General features: G+C 36.0%; 1 protein-coding gene across 7 annotated transcripts in view; it reads right to left on the bottom strand.

The window, feature by feature from the left end:
- Fat3 (FAT atypical cadherin 3) overlaps window positions 1–14,652 on the bottom strand; it is a 624,627-nt gene that overhangs the window by 585,993 nt on the left and 23,982 nt on the right. The window contains exon 2 of one of the 7 annotated variants that reach the window (XM_058584984.1): window positions 11,257–11,432. The exons of the other annotated variants lie outside the window; for them this stretch is intronic. The gene's annotated coding sequence lies outside the window, so the exon portion shown is untranslated. The remainder of the gene's footprint in view (window positions 1–11,256; window positions 11,433–14,652) is intronic. 7 annotated transcript variants of the gene reach the window in all.

Raw genomic sequence — 14,652 nt, 5'->3', positions numbered from 1 at the left:
GGGCTCTGCTGTGGGAAAAGTTGCTGAGGATGCCCAAGTGGATGTGCTCAACATTCAATGTATAGAATAAACATTGTTGGGCTTAATACATAGCTACAAAGAGAGGAAAAATAAAGAAGGGAAATCAAGAAAAAAAGATGATTGTAGGGCAACAGTGCTAAAAAGCCCTTTAGAAGAGTCTGGTGGCCTCCTCGAAGAGTATAATTGCTTTTTTCACTCCTTTTTTTCACACCAACAACAATCCTTCAGAAGAACTTGCAACCATTTACATTTGGACCAGGTGCTGCTGACTCAAATGTGTGCACTCTGCATTCCATTCCTCTTTCTGGGAATGTTTTCTAGCCCTGCTCTTATCCCAGTACCATATGCTATCTTCTACTTTTTTAAAAAGGACATGAACTGAATTCCCAGATAATTATGAAAATAAAACTTGTTTCGATTCATTTTCTATATTTTTGAATTATTAAATATATTTCCCATTCTGTCCTATTTCATAAAGATCTGGCAAAATTCCATTGGAGGAGGAAATGATTTTGTTTAATTCCCCAAGACTTTGGATATATCACTAAAAGGTCTGACACTCTTTTCTGAGAAAAGAAGGACAAGCCAAGGTTCCCTTATAAATATCTTGTAACAGTTCAAGATTGGTTCTCCAATTCTGAGTTAAGATGGAAAGAGCCTGATATTCCAAGCAACTTCTTGAATTTTATAAGGAAGGGTATATACTTGTTCTTTCTATCTGGTCCTCAAAAGATCCATTCAAACTTATATTTAATTTTCAAAATTTTTATAAAAATTTTATATATAAAATTATATATAATTGAATTTTAAACTTTTTATTGGTGCATTGCAATTACACATAATAGTAGGACTCATTGTTTCAAATGTACATGCTTTCAAATCCCTTTTAGAAAGAGACAGTTACTTATTTTAAAAAAAATACAGGAGACGGGAAGATGAAGAATTCTGAAGGCTATTAAATCCACACATGAGCATCACCAGTCAAGGACAGATGAAGAGGTCTTAATCTACTTCATGACCTAGTCAACAGAATTTCCAATTAATTGCTAACTTCTTAAGGGGTTCTTGCCACTAGTCCATCTTTCCAGACACAACCATGGAAAGTGAAAACTAATCTAATATGGTAGGCTTTGTTAAAGCTTTTTAGGTCATATGGAAGAAAAATAATATCCAGATCTATTTATTCTTCTAGAGACATAACCTATGCACATATAAAAAGCTATGTATGTTTGTACCTGCATCTATTCTCCCTGTGTCCCACTATTTCCCTCTTTATATATATATACATATGTGTATGTATGTATATATATGTGTGTGTGTGTGTGTGTGCGTGTTTATATATAATATTTCCCCATATTTTTATTCCCATATTATTTTGTTTAGATATACATGCATATATTTAAAAGCATATATATATATATATATATATATATATATATATATGACACATCAGCTCAGCCCCCCTCAGAATAGCACAAAATTGCAATTGCTAGTTGGACTCTGTTTATACAAATATATATATATATATATATATATATATATGTATATATGTGTATATTACATATATATGCATACTCTCATATATATGTAAATAAAACAACATAGGAATAAAAACACCTGAAATGCAGGGAAAAGAAGTTATCATAAGTTAAATGAGATAATTGAGTAGAAGACATGAATTTGAGGAATCCTTAATAAAAGGAATGACTAAAATTCCTTGCCATCCAACTATTTATGATGAGTAGGTCAAAGAATTAATTTGAAGTCTCAAAGAACATTTGACATAACTCTTAGTTGCAGCATTATTCTGATTTCAAAAAGAAATCTTCAAGTATTAATATATAAGTCACACAGCCACCGAGGGGTAGGAATAACACAAAGCTTTGGAAGTTCTAAGGCCATTAGATTGAATGTTGTACTGAACTGAGCTCAATTGGTGACTGTAATTTTGTTGTGTTATTCTGAAATGGGCTGAAATATCAAATGGTAATATTTTTAGTACACAAATTCCATAAATAAAAAGACAAAGAGAGAATACTGTCCATACTACTGAGCACAGTTCCCAACCCTTTTTAAGAGGCCCTTTTGATACTCCAAAGTGGAGGGAATCTAGTTTTACTTGATTCAGACTACAAATAATTCGTGTCAGTCACACACTCTAATTACTTGGAGGTCTGAGGCCCCAGGCTGGGAAGAAATACTTTAAGATATATTTAAACTTGATGTATTCCTTGTACCTTTTCTATTTAATGATGTGAACACAGACACACACACAAAAAAAATGGCTTTCTTGCTTGGACAAATTCCTCCTTACATTCTAAAATTCCTCCCATGAAGAAATTGAAATAATTTTGCCTCTGAAAATACTATCTTTTCAAAAATCCCCTGAATACAGAGATTTGAGATGATTTATGGGAACAACACTCATCTTAAGTAGTACATTGTCACAGCATTTTTAAATATGAATAATGATACAGCTCTTTCTCTTTCAGTAACTCTGCCCTATAATAAACTATCACCACACTACCCACAGATAATGATATAACAATTTTTCCCCAGCTATTCAAACTGTTTAATATCTGCAGACAAAAACTGAATAGGATACCCATTACTTAAGTTATTTTGCTGTCTATCTGATGTCCTATGTGTTGCCATACACAGTCAGCTTGCAATTCTGAAAATTGTCTCAACTCTTCTATCTAAGGATGTTATAAAGTCCATATTAACTTATCAAAGAGAGGCCATGAAAACACATATCCCCTTGGGTATAACATAAGATAGTAACTACACTGTGTCAACTTCAGGGTAGACAAGGGACCAGGTGATGTATTAACTTTACAATCTATTTATTATAGATACATTAAAATAGGCTTCCTGGTCTAGATCATGGGCCTTGAATTAGTCTGAGACACATTTCCTGTAACACACCTGCTTGAGGACTGGTTAACACTTATGCATGTATCCATAGGGCTTTAGAGGCCCTTGAAGACTACTAAAACTGAGAGTTTAGAAAGATGTTAAAGAAATTGTTAGCAAACTTCAACTAAGAAAGATAAATCTAGTTATTTTTATGCCATCTGTTTCAATTTCATGCCTTACCACTTTTATAACCAAATAAGAAAGCTGATAAGGATTTTACTCTTTCTTTTCCCTACAGGGTAAACTTTTGAGAGCCTTGGGTCAAAAAATGTTTTTGAATATGTGTCCTGGAAGACAAATAGAAGTCAGAGTTCCATCATATAAATGGATACTCCTAACATACACACACACACACACACACAAACACACACACACCACTTCTAAGATGCTAAATCTGGCACATACCTAAGGGAAAATAAAAACAAAACTGACGAAAGAGGACTAGAGGGGAAAGAGGCAACAACCATCGGCTGCCTCTGCCCAAGAAACCAGGTCACACTGACAGGTTTTATCAAATGGGTGCTTAGAAGTCTGCATGACAGCTGTACAAAGCTCTCCAGCTTCACTTTCCTGCCTCAAAAATAGCAGCTGCTCAGGGTGTAATAGATCCTCTCCCTGGTAAGTAAAACTGTCTCATCTTTGAAAGACTTGAGGGCAAACTCCAATCTCATCTTAAAAACACCCCCACCACATCTTCTGTTCTCCACCTCTTACATGAAAAACACCAAAAGGAAGACATAAAAGCAGGTTGATAACTGTCTCTTTTAAACACTGGGGAGGTCATTTAGATCCCCTCTGGCATTTAGCAAAGTTCAATCCATCTGTTTTCAATGGCAGGTCCCCAGTTCCCTTCCAATTCATTGCAACTCAACATTTCAAGTAGCTTAGAAGTCATACAATTATTTACAAGTTTTTAGACGTAGAGAAGGATTTCAGTCCTTTCTGAAGTTCTAAGTTCTGAGTCTAAATATATCGGTACCACCTCCCCAAAGTGGGACTCTTCTTGTAGTATCTACCATATAGCAAGAAAAGACAGGTACCTGAAAGCACAACTCCCCATTTTAGCTTGCAAAAGTCACTGAAAATCTATTAGTGTGATCTCTGGAAATTTCAGCACATTTCCTATTTATTAACAATTGCACTATTGGCCTTAATTATAAATGTGGCCAGTATAGTTGCTGCCCCAAATTATTGCCCTCTTAAGTGTCAAGAGGAAATCTTCTGTTTCCTCACCAACTAATTAACATACATTTCCATCATTCATTCAAATTGTGTTTTTCCGTTTTAAATGTCAAGAGTCTAAATCTTTTGCAGGAGGAAAAAAAATGGATCTATTTCCACTTCGTATTTCCTGTTCTTCCTATTTCTTACTTTCTGAAAACTACTTGAACCATTCCATTCTCTATTCTCTTAAATAAGTAATATTTGGAATAATGAATCTAAGGGTTAAAAATATATTTTATGCATGCTGAAAAACACTCAGAGGTAAAACAGTTTTTCCAGGATTATGGTGCTAAGGATGTGTCAGATTATGATTTGACAGGACACCAGCCTGGCCACAGTTCTTTTCTGCACAAATAATCCCAGCTAAATACATACATACACACACACACACACACACACACACACCACATTCCTCTTTTGTCACCTAAATCTGTTAATGCCACCAACTCTCTCCTTGTCATATAACCTCTAATCCTTCATCTTTTTTCTTCCATATGAAAATAGTAGTTACATTGTTGATTCTCCCTCCATAGTCCTTGGTCTCTGTCCCCATATCCATTTCACCTGCTTGAGGATCATCAGTTATTACCATTCATCTTAATTCACCTGCCTCTATGGCATATTGTCTTTCTGTGCTCCCAGGTCCCTCCAACTCACTGTGCATGCTTCCTCCGGATAATTCTACAATAATCAGTGGTCAACAATGATGCACTACCAAGTGAATAAAATTCAAGCTTCCTTCCAGACATCCAGCATTCCTCAAAATCCAGCACCAATATTCTCTCCCACACCCATCTTCCACACAACCAGAACTCCAATCAAATGAAACCATGCAGTCTCTTCCTACTGCATTTCCCAGCCCTGGGCCTCTGCTCATGCCATCATACCCAGTTTGACCACTACTTCTTAGTCCGATCAAGACTATAACTAATTCACATGGTCTCTCCGGGTACTTGAAGCCAGGGTGACCACACTCTGGTCTGAATTTCATAGCCCTTTGATCTCTCAAGGCTCCTGCTGTTTTAGTTTCTCCTGAAAATGACATGCTTCTCTCCCTCTAGAAAGCAACGGGTTAGGATGTTTCATTTGTAGGACCACCTCAAGTGTAATACATTATGCACAGAGCAAGCACACACACTTTTTCAATGAATGTACCTAGGATAATAGAGGATGAATCCCTCTACTGGAGCATATACTTATTCCCAGAGCAAATAATAAAAGTATAATAAGAGAACAAGTAGATACTTTGTTGTCCCTGGGGTATGCTGAATAATAATAAATCACATTAAAACAGAAAACGTATTGGGATTTATTAGGTTTAATGTTCTTGGACACTAAAAATTCCAAGCAAGGAGGGGATACAGATGTGAATATTTTGGGTGAAAACTATACAATATAAAATATGATATAAAATATATACTACAAAATGGGCCCTGCTGGCCAGAAAGCCCTGGTATAAAAACAGTTAAAGGAATCAACAAATACCTTCACATTCCATGGAAAAATAAAATGCTCAACCATAATTATGCTATATTGTTGATTACAATATGGTTCCAGCTGTATCCAAAACAATCTTGAACAAAAAGGAATCTCAAAATTCATTGATGATTTACAAAGGAGAAATAGAGCTCTATAATTCATGCATTTTCAATCACACATCAAACTAAGTTCTCTCCCACATGTGTTCCCCTGGCTTGTTTTTACCCCAATATACACCCATTCTTCAAAAGCTCGACAGGAGGGCAGAAGTTTATAGTCCTGAAGAGAAATGGAAGAGGTTGCCAGTTTCACATTTTTGTTGTTATTTTTTAAGGCACTTTTTTCCTTCCTAAAATTTTGAGAGATGGAAAATCCATTAGGTAATTATGTCTAACCCAAGAGACCAATTCAAGATTGTTCCCTACAGTTCACTCTCCAGCAATTTTCCAGTCCACTTCCCTGGGGAAATGTTAAAGTCATCTCCCCCACAGCTACTTTCAAATTTAGACTGAATCTGGTACCACTGTAAACCTTTAAATGTAAACTTTATAACAAGACCTGAGCTGAAATTGCAAACAGCCATTAAAAACAGAATCTGTGCCTTTTGCAAAGGGATAAGACAATCATAGGGAAAAATGGAAAAGACCACATTAGGTTTTTATGCATTTCTGAATTACTCTCCCAGTAGTTATTCTCCCACAAATCTTAACATTGAAGCATTTCTTTTTTGGTTTTATCATTCTTTCAGCTAGGGTACAAGGATTTTATTTGTAATTTTTCTGAGCCAACACCAGGATGGTCAAGAGCAGCCTATAGAAACCTAAAATCTTCAAACAACTAGTAAGAAGAGTGATGTTTGCTCAATAACATAGAACTGGTTGCTAGTGTTACAGGGAATCCAGGCTTTCCAAGGGCTCAGATTATCTGATTTATAGCCTAATTGAGCTTCAGAGTACACAGCACAGGGAACAGGGCAGATCTGGGTTCATATTCTGGGTATACAATTTATTAGCTACATAATCTCAGACAAATTAATGTCTCTAACCTCTGGTTTCTCAGGTACAAATGTGCATAACAAACCTACCTCGTAGAATTTTGGTATAATTAATGCAACATATACAAAATGATGTCACCAAATATACTGCAGCTCAGAGTAAATACTAAAGACAATACACACTTTTAAATTACTAATGAGCTTTATTGAATCATAGCACCTTACATGTAGAAAGGGCTTTAATCAGTTATGCCAAATGATGCATGCATTTTCTTTTGGTTTTGCATTTTGACTTTCTAATTCCCTGTCTTATTTATATTTACTTATCTATTTTTATAACATTAATGATCTTAAATTTGGAGGGAATCTTTTATCTTATGATCATAGTGACTTATAAACTCTACAAGTGAGCAGTGTATGTATGTGTGTGTGCGTGTGTGTGTGCACGTGTGTGTGCGCGCGTGTGTGTGTGTGTATCTAAACAATTTGCTCTTACAAACTCCTTGACCATACGTTCCAAATATTTAAAGCCAAGGGAGACCATGAGTGTTTAATATTATGTGTAAACTAAATATGTTCTCAGCTCTTCTTAGCATAGTGTTTTAGTAGGTTTTTTCATCTCTGTGACTAAAATACCTGACCAGAACAATATTAGAGGAGGAAAAGTTTATATTGGAGCTCATGATTTCAGAGGTCTCAGTCCAAAGACAGCCAATTCCATTGCCTGAGGCTCAAAGTGAAGCAGAACATCATGGTGGATGAATTTGGCCCAGAAAGTGGCTCACATGATGATCAGGAAGTAGAGAGAGAGAGAGAGATCTTCACTTGCCAAAAACAAACATATACCCAAAAGCCACCTTCCAATGCCCCACCTCCTTTAGCCACCCACACTCCACCTGCCTTCATATTACCACTCAATTAATCCCATAGGGTGATTAATTCATCAATTAAGTTAAGGCTCTCACAACTCAATCATTTCTTCTCTGAACCTTTTTGCATTGTCTCACACATGAGCTTTTGGGGGACATCCCACATCCAAACTATAGCAGGTGGTCTCTACTGCATGCCCATTCTCCTCCTGGAGTTCCATGTCCTACTCCATAAAGCAGAGACCAAGATATTCAGTGTCATTTAGACTTAACAATAAAGTTGATCTATTGTCAGATTTCAATATCTTGATAAATTTGGTAGATTTTGGTACCTTGTAGAACAGTTTTTCACAAAGTTAAGAGCATTTTCAGTAGAATTTAACACTCTCAGTTCTACTTAATTTTCTCTTTTGTAATGGGGCAGATGTCACCTCCACATTTCAAATATTTAGGCAATGAATTCTTTCTCTGGTTTCACTCACTCCTGTCATCACTGTAATAGCAAAGACCCTATTACTAAGTAGCAAAGGTCTGGAATATGGACGACAGTGATATTTCTTCTTTCTTTTTTTAGAGCGGCTTAATTCATTTATATCTTCCCCTCAAATGTTGAATACTCACTTTCTGTCAGATTCTATTTCACCGTCATAAAATTCTATAGGGTAGGCAATATTCTTATCACCTTTTTTACAGAAAAGGACATTAAGGTATAGAAAGGTTAAGACAACTGCCAGCATCACAGTGGCTATGAAGTGGCAGTCAGACTTAGTTCAAGGCAATATGTTCTTAACTACTCAATTAGATTTCCCCCTTGATATTTAAAGTGGCCAGGATGGCTGTTCTACACTGACAGAGACGGAGAAGACTAGTTGTTTCAGTATCGATCCATTCATTCACTTTTCATTCATTTATTCAGTATACTTTCTTTAATTGACTCTGTGCTATATGGCAGGTACAGTGCTATGTAGTGGGGATCTCATAATGAAAAAGACATGCAATAATATATAACATGTTCATAAGGTATTTGCAGGCAAGTGAGCGATTTTAAAAAGTATGATTGAACATTTAAAACTTGAAATTCAAAAATATGCAAGTAATTAAATACAATCAGGATCAGCACTACAATCCCAGGAGGAGCCTCTAAAGGGATACAGCAGAGGTCTGGAAAATCCTGGTCTGGAAGATCAGGGAACTTAGATCTTTGATGAAGGTTTAGGGACACTGGCCATTAGCTATGACTTACAGGAAAGCAAACTGTATTTACTTCTATAACATTTTGATCCCTCATTCCTGCCCAGTGGAACTGTTCAGTGAAGGTTTGATTTTTTAAAAATTTAAATTTTGGGCAGGTGAATGAAATGAGCTTTACCACACAGCCCTGGTTTTTATTATTATTATTATTATTATTATTATTATTATTATTTTGTTTTTGAGAAAGAGGGTCTCACCAAGTTGCCCAGGCTGGCCTTGAACTTGGGATCCTCCTGACTCAAACTTTTGAGTTGCTATGATTATAGGCAAGCACCACCATGCTCAGCCAGATAATTGATTTAAAAAATTAATACTAATACCAGACGACCTCCAGTAAAGTTTCCAAAGACCAACCTTCCTTCGAACTCTCCCTCACTTTCTATGACTTCTAGGAGTTAGAAAAGCTATACAGTTTCAATAGGGTGATGTATCATAAAATGCTTTCAGCAGCCCCCAAATTTCAAGTACTTCTCTAACCTATAGCATAGCATCCAATATTAGTCTGGAACTTATCTAGGGCTCCTCCTACCTAATGATTTGAAAGACTTCATATATAACAACATCCTATTGTTTTTCAATGCTCAATAGGCAGGGTTAATATTCCCAATCAACAAGATGTTAAGCTATTTGAAACTTCTTTTATCATACTTCATCTTTTAGAAGTTTTCTGCAATACATGGTACAAATTTTTATCTTAACAGTCTGGTGGAGAAAACAAAACATCTCTGTGTCTTGGATTCTTCTGCAAGACATCTCAGGATATCAATATTTCTTAAATCTTGTCTCATTGCCCATATTTGGAAATGAAGACCATAGTCCTTGGTATGGAAGAAGCTATATAGTTTCAGTAGATGACAGAAAGAAGGCAGAACTTCTGGGTTTCTATTTTGCCTTCACCTTCAATCTCTCTGCAAGAAGCATGGTCCACCAGGTAGAAAGCACAGGAAGTAACGTAAGCACTCTCAGCTCAGCCCTGGAACACAGACCTTTCCATCCCTGCAAACAGAGACACTGTGCTTCTATCTGCTTCAGAACAGGGCTTCTGTATAGCATTTCAATGTAAAGAATAGATGCTATTGCTTTAAAAGTTCAGAGAATTACTAAAAACCAATTTGAATTAGTTCAAGTATCCAAAACCTAATGAATTAAATCTCAGAGTAATCCAGGAATTTACAATGTGATATTTTTAGCCCAAAACTCATCAATAATAGAAGACTAGAAATCTTTTCCAGAAGACTGGAAATTCAACCCCTTCCAGCCTAAAGTTTCTATAACAGTGAAACCTTTCTCATCCTGGACCATTGATTGTGGGTGTGTTTGCAATAAACAAATACCTCAGAAAGGCTGACTTTCTTAAAATTCACCTCTTTATAAAGTACTGGAAGAGAAAATATGGCTAAATCACAGTTACAGTTTTGACTAAGAATAACAATACTTCACATTAAAAGCTAACAAAAAAAATTAAAAAATAAACTTTTCCTCCTTTTTTTTAAAAAAAGAGAAGAGTGTACACCTGCCTAAGGATTTGATACCTGATACATTGATCTTCCTGTAGTAGAGATAATACACATTAAGTAATTTTAGCCAGTTGCTATTAAAAATCCAACTCATGAAAAAAAAAAAGAAACTGAATTACTGAGAAGTAATGCTCTCTGTAAATCCCAAGTACTGAATAATTATCATTAGGTTTTCTAGTTGGTTTCTTTTCCAAAGAGCCAGTAAATATATCCAAGGTGCGGTTGGCAAATGAAAGCACCAAATCTGAGTTCATGGAGGAAAAACTCAGCAGAAACCAAGGCAATAAGCAAATTACTAGAAGAACAAAGTGCAATGCTGATAACCACCAAGTTACTGCTTTGCAGGACATGTTTTTATACCAACAGGAGGACAGATCCACTGAAGATAGTCCTTCAAAAAGAGGAGAGACCAAATTTAAAGTGCACTGGTAAGAGAAAATAAGCAGAAGCCACCTCAGAGCTGAGGAAGAGGAAGCAGGGATTTATCAAGGGGTGATGGACTAGTTTTGCTTCCTACAAATGGGTGTTCATCTACTTTCCAGTCCAGTCAGCAACAGTGAGAGGGAGATTCAGCACCACAGCACAAAACTGGGCCAAACCTGTGAAGGTCCTGCCCAGGGCCTCCCACCAAGAGTCCTAGGGGAAAAATAAGTTACCCTTCAATAGCTGCTCCCTGGGCAATGCGGGAGAGGTGAGGGCACCTGCAAAAGGCAGAGTGGTTCAGGCCAAAAGCAGTGGTGAAGGGAAGGCAGAGCAATACTTTTAGAAGTAATGGAGGTACTCAGGCTCTAATGGTGGTGTGAGTGACAGTCAAGCTCTCTGGAAAAAGCAACAGAAATATTTACCACTAACTCCTCCCTTCCCAAAGTTATGTATGGTAAAAGAGGAGGAGGTACCTTGGGGAGGAAAGAGATGCTTTTCTAGCAGTTGTGCTGGTGGGTGTTCAGATAGAAAGTCTTATTGCTATTGAAGGAAGGCTTACCTGCAATTACTTGATCATTCTTGATAAGTAAGAGACCTAAGATAGTGGAATGTGGGAATCTGTCCTTTAGAGTTCCTCTGATTGTGATGCACAGTCAGGTTTGAGAAGCACAGGTTATGAAGCTGCCACACCAGCACTGTTAAGTCATCACTAAGGTCAACAGGACCAAGAAATATCTGTGAAAAAGAAAGGATGTATGGTTCCAATATAGTGCTTGCAACCAAGCAAATTCTTTAACATTCTCAGCTGACATGATTTAGAGGAAGTCTATTCTCTCCTGGATGTCACCTCAAAGAACCGTTTACATAGGATTTTTATGAAATGGTCATGAGGTTCTATTCTCAACTCTGAAGCTGTTTAACCATGTCACTTTGGGGCAATACAGTTTGCTATCGTGGTCTAGGCAGTCACAAACAAAATGCCAAGGGACTTCACTCATTTGGTCTATTTCACTGCCCCTGCCCCTATGCAGACACACAAATTAGTAGAAAGAGCTATCATTTCTAAGGACTGTACAAAAAGCTAATCTTAGGCAAAGTTGCTAAGTTAATTTCCTGCATTCTCTTTTCTGACACTTCATTTTTCTCCTTAAATGTGTGCTTCTTAACCCCCTTGTTTCCTCTGTAGAAGCTCCATTCAGACAAACAGCTTCTGATTCCTTCACATACTTATGTTCAGTTAAAAACCCTTCAATCCTTACTAACTCATGGAATGGTAACTGCTGAAAATAGAATAACATAGCTGGGCATGGTGGCTACTTGGGAGACTGAGGCAGAACAACAGGAAATTTGAGACCAGCCTCAGCAACTGATTAAGACCTGTCTCAAAATAAAACATGTAAAGGGCTGGGATGCAGCTCAATGGTAGAGCACCCCTAGGTTCAATCTTCAGTACCATAATAAAATAAAACAACAACAACAAAAGAATATCAGATAATCTAAACATCTCTAAAATAATTAATAGGTTACTTGTGTGGAATTTATAAGTTTAGCAAAGCAAAATAGAAAGGAAGACATGGTTTCCAAGTAAAATAACAGAACTTTCAACATAAACTTAGTTTCATAGGACCTTTCCAGATCTTTGAAAATTCAAAATAGTAAATAAAAATACAGCAGATTATATCTGCTGATTTAGTATCAGTTTTTCCATAAAAAAACTATAAGCTCCATGACAGGAGGCCCTTGTCTATGTTATTCCCCATGAATTCCTGCTGATTTGAGAAACTGGTATAATCCAGGCATTCAAGTTTGTTGCTTATTCAATAAATTAATGCAAAATTCAATAATTATGAAATATAATTCATTAGTTTTTCCTCAGCAGATTTTATCTTCCTAAAATTATACTCCTACCTCAATTAATACTGAAATAAATTTGAATTCTAAAAGCATATCACTGAAGAAGCAACATGTAAGGAAAGTCGGATGGAAAAAATATCTGGTTGTGAAAAATCTATAATCAAATCATTATGAGGTAATTTCAATGTCATAATGTCATCATTTGTAAGAAATAAGTATCTGCTTTTTGGTTTAAATGTCATATTCTATATGTTCCTAAAGAAATAATGACAAACAATTAGTTGTATGCAAGATACATCTAGTTTTTAAGAAAACTATCATCTCAAACATACTTAGGTTCCTCATCTCTGTGAAGAACCATCAACAAGTGGGCTAGGCTCCTTCAGGCTCAGAGTCCTCATCTGTGGAGATGAAGGACAGCACCTGCTCAGAGGTAATGAAGCTTGCATAAGGCTATGTAGACAGAACATGCAGAGTATCTGAGGCATTGTCAGCTTTCAATTAATAGTGATGCTTATTTTTACTGAAGTCCTTGAATTTTTTAAAATTCTAGTTTAAAGGGAATTTCTCTGGATCTGTATGTTTACCAAAACTGTCTCAAGCAAACACCACATGTACAGTAGAATTTGATTGATCCACAGTAAATATGGCTATCTTTATCACATCACTTCATTGATTTGACTTTCTGTAGCAACATTGTGAGAGTGGATGTCAGTTTACTAAACTGGTGCAAAAGACACACTTATGCCTATAAATTCTGTTTGCAAACTCTGTGAAGAAATGACTGCTATTTCCAGAACATTGCCTATCCTCTTCTTGACTCCTCCTCACAGAAAAAAATACAAGCATTGGCTCTGAATCAGTAGAGATTAGTCCAGAGAACTCCTTTTTAGCCTCAATTGTTTTTTTTTTTTTCCTTCCAAAGCACTATTCCTTCGGAATAAGCCACTTCTCACATGGAAGGGTTTAACAGTGCTTCAGAAGTCAGTTCTGCTAATTACAGACAACCTCAAATGCAGTTTTTCTTTCTTTTTCCCTTTTGATGTATTAAACTGGCTGTCAGAAATTAATTCATAAAGGAATAACTGAAGATCTCCAAATTAAATCAGTTGTTAAAGTCTGCCTGGAATATGATTTTTTTATTTCTCATAGTGGATGACCAAATTACAAAGTTGAATGACTTATTATTTAAAAGGACACTAGGTGTTACTATTGTACAATTGTATAGGTCCTTTCATAAAAGTAACCTATAACTAGTTTATAATATAATAAAAAATGCTTGGATGTAAAAAAAATAGAAAACTATGCCTTTTGTATTTGTATACCAATTTATATTCATAACCAGAAATATATTAATGTTTTATGATCTACCTATAAAAATGAATTTAAAACGTCATATAACTGGCTTATATTATAATCAAAACCCCTGTGGTGCTAAAAATAGAAAAATATCCTTGCAGGGTTTATATACATCTTTGTACCAATAAACAATAAAGAAGTGAATAGCTTAGGATTCATCTATAAAACAAGAATTTAAGCTGCCCATGCCAAAGAGAATAATGGACCTTTTAAAATAAAAATAATGACAGAACTTCAATTCATAAGATTTATACAATCAGAACATTTTAGGAGCAGAAGAGATCACAGGCATCCCCGTGCATTATGAACTATAGACAACATAAAATGTGACCCTACAAGACAGAAGAAAATCTACTGTCTTGTTCTAGAATTATAGACTTGCAATCAGGTACTAATATCTGTAACTATTTACAAGAGAGACATTTCATTATGTAATTAATATTAAATCCTCTTCTTGGTTGTAAAGTCTATCCAATGCCTTCATGTGCACTGCAAGAACTCCCATCAAATCAAAGAAGGCTGGCTGCTAGTGCATCAAGGTTTTATAGGGTGTTTTCACTGTCTTAAAATCTGTTACATCATAATGATACTGTCTTTTGATGTTTTACTTTTTCATATGAAACCCAAGGAGGGAAGGTGAAGTTCTCTGTTACAGCGATTCAAATATCAATCTTTCCCAGTACTCTCAGTCTACCCACACAAAAGCCAAAAGCCTCTTAAAAGAAGGTGATTTATGAACTTG

This window comes from Marmota monax, unplaced genomic scaffold, assembly GCF_021218885.2.
Source record: "Marmota monax isolate L192 unplaced genomic scaffold, Marmota_monax_Labrador192_F-V1.1 WCK01_AAM20220418_F8-fsc00104, whole genome shotgun sequence".
Lineage (NCBI taxonomy): Eukaryota > Metazoa > Chordata > Mammalia > Rodentia > Sciuridae > Marmota > Marmota monax.
The sequence above is the reverse complement of the archived record's forward strand: the minus strand, read 5'-3'. Positions and strand labels throughout refer to the sequence as shown.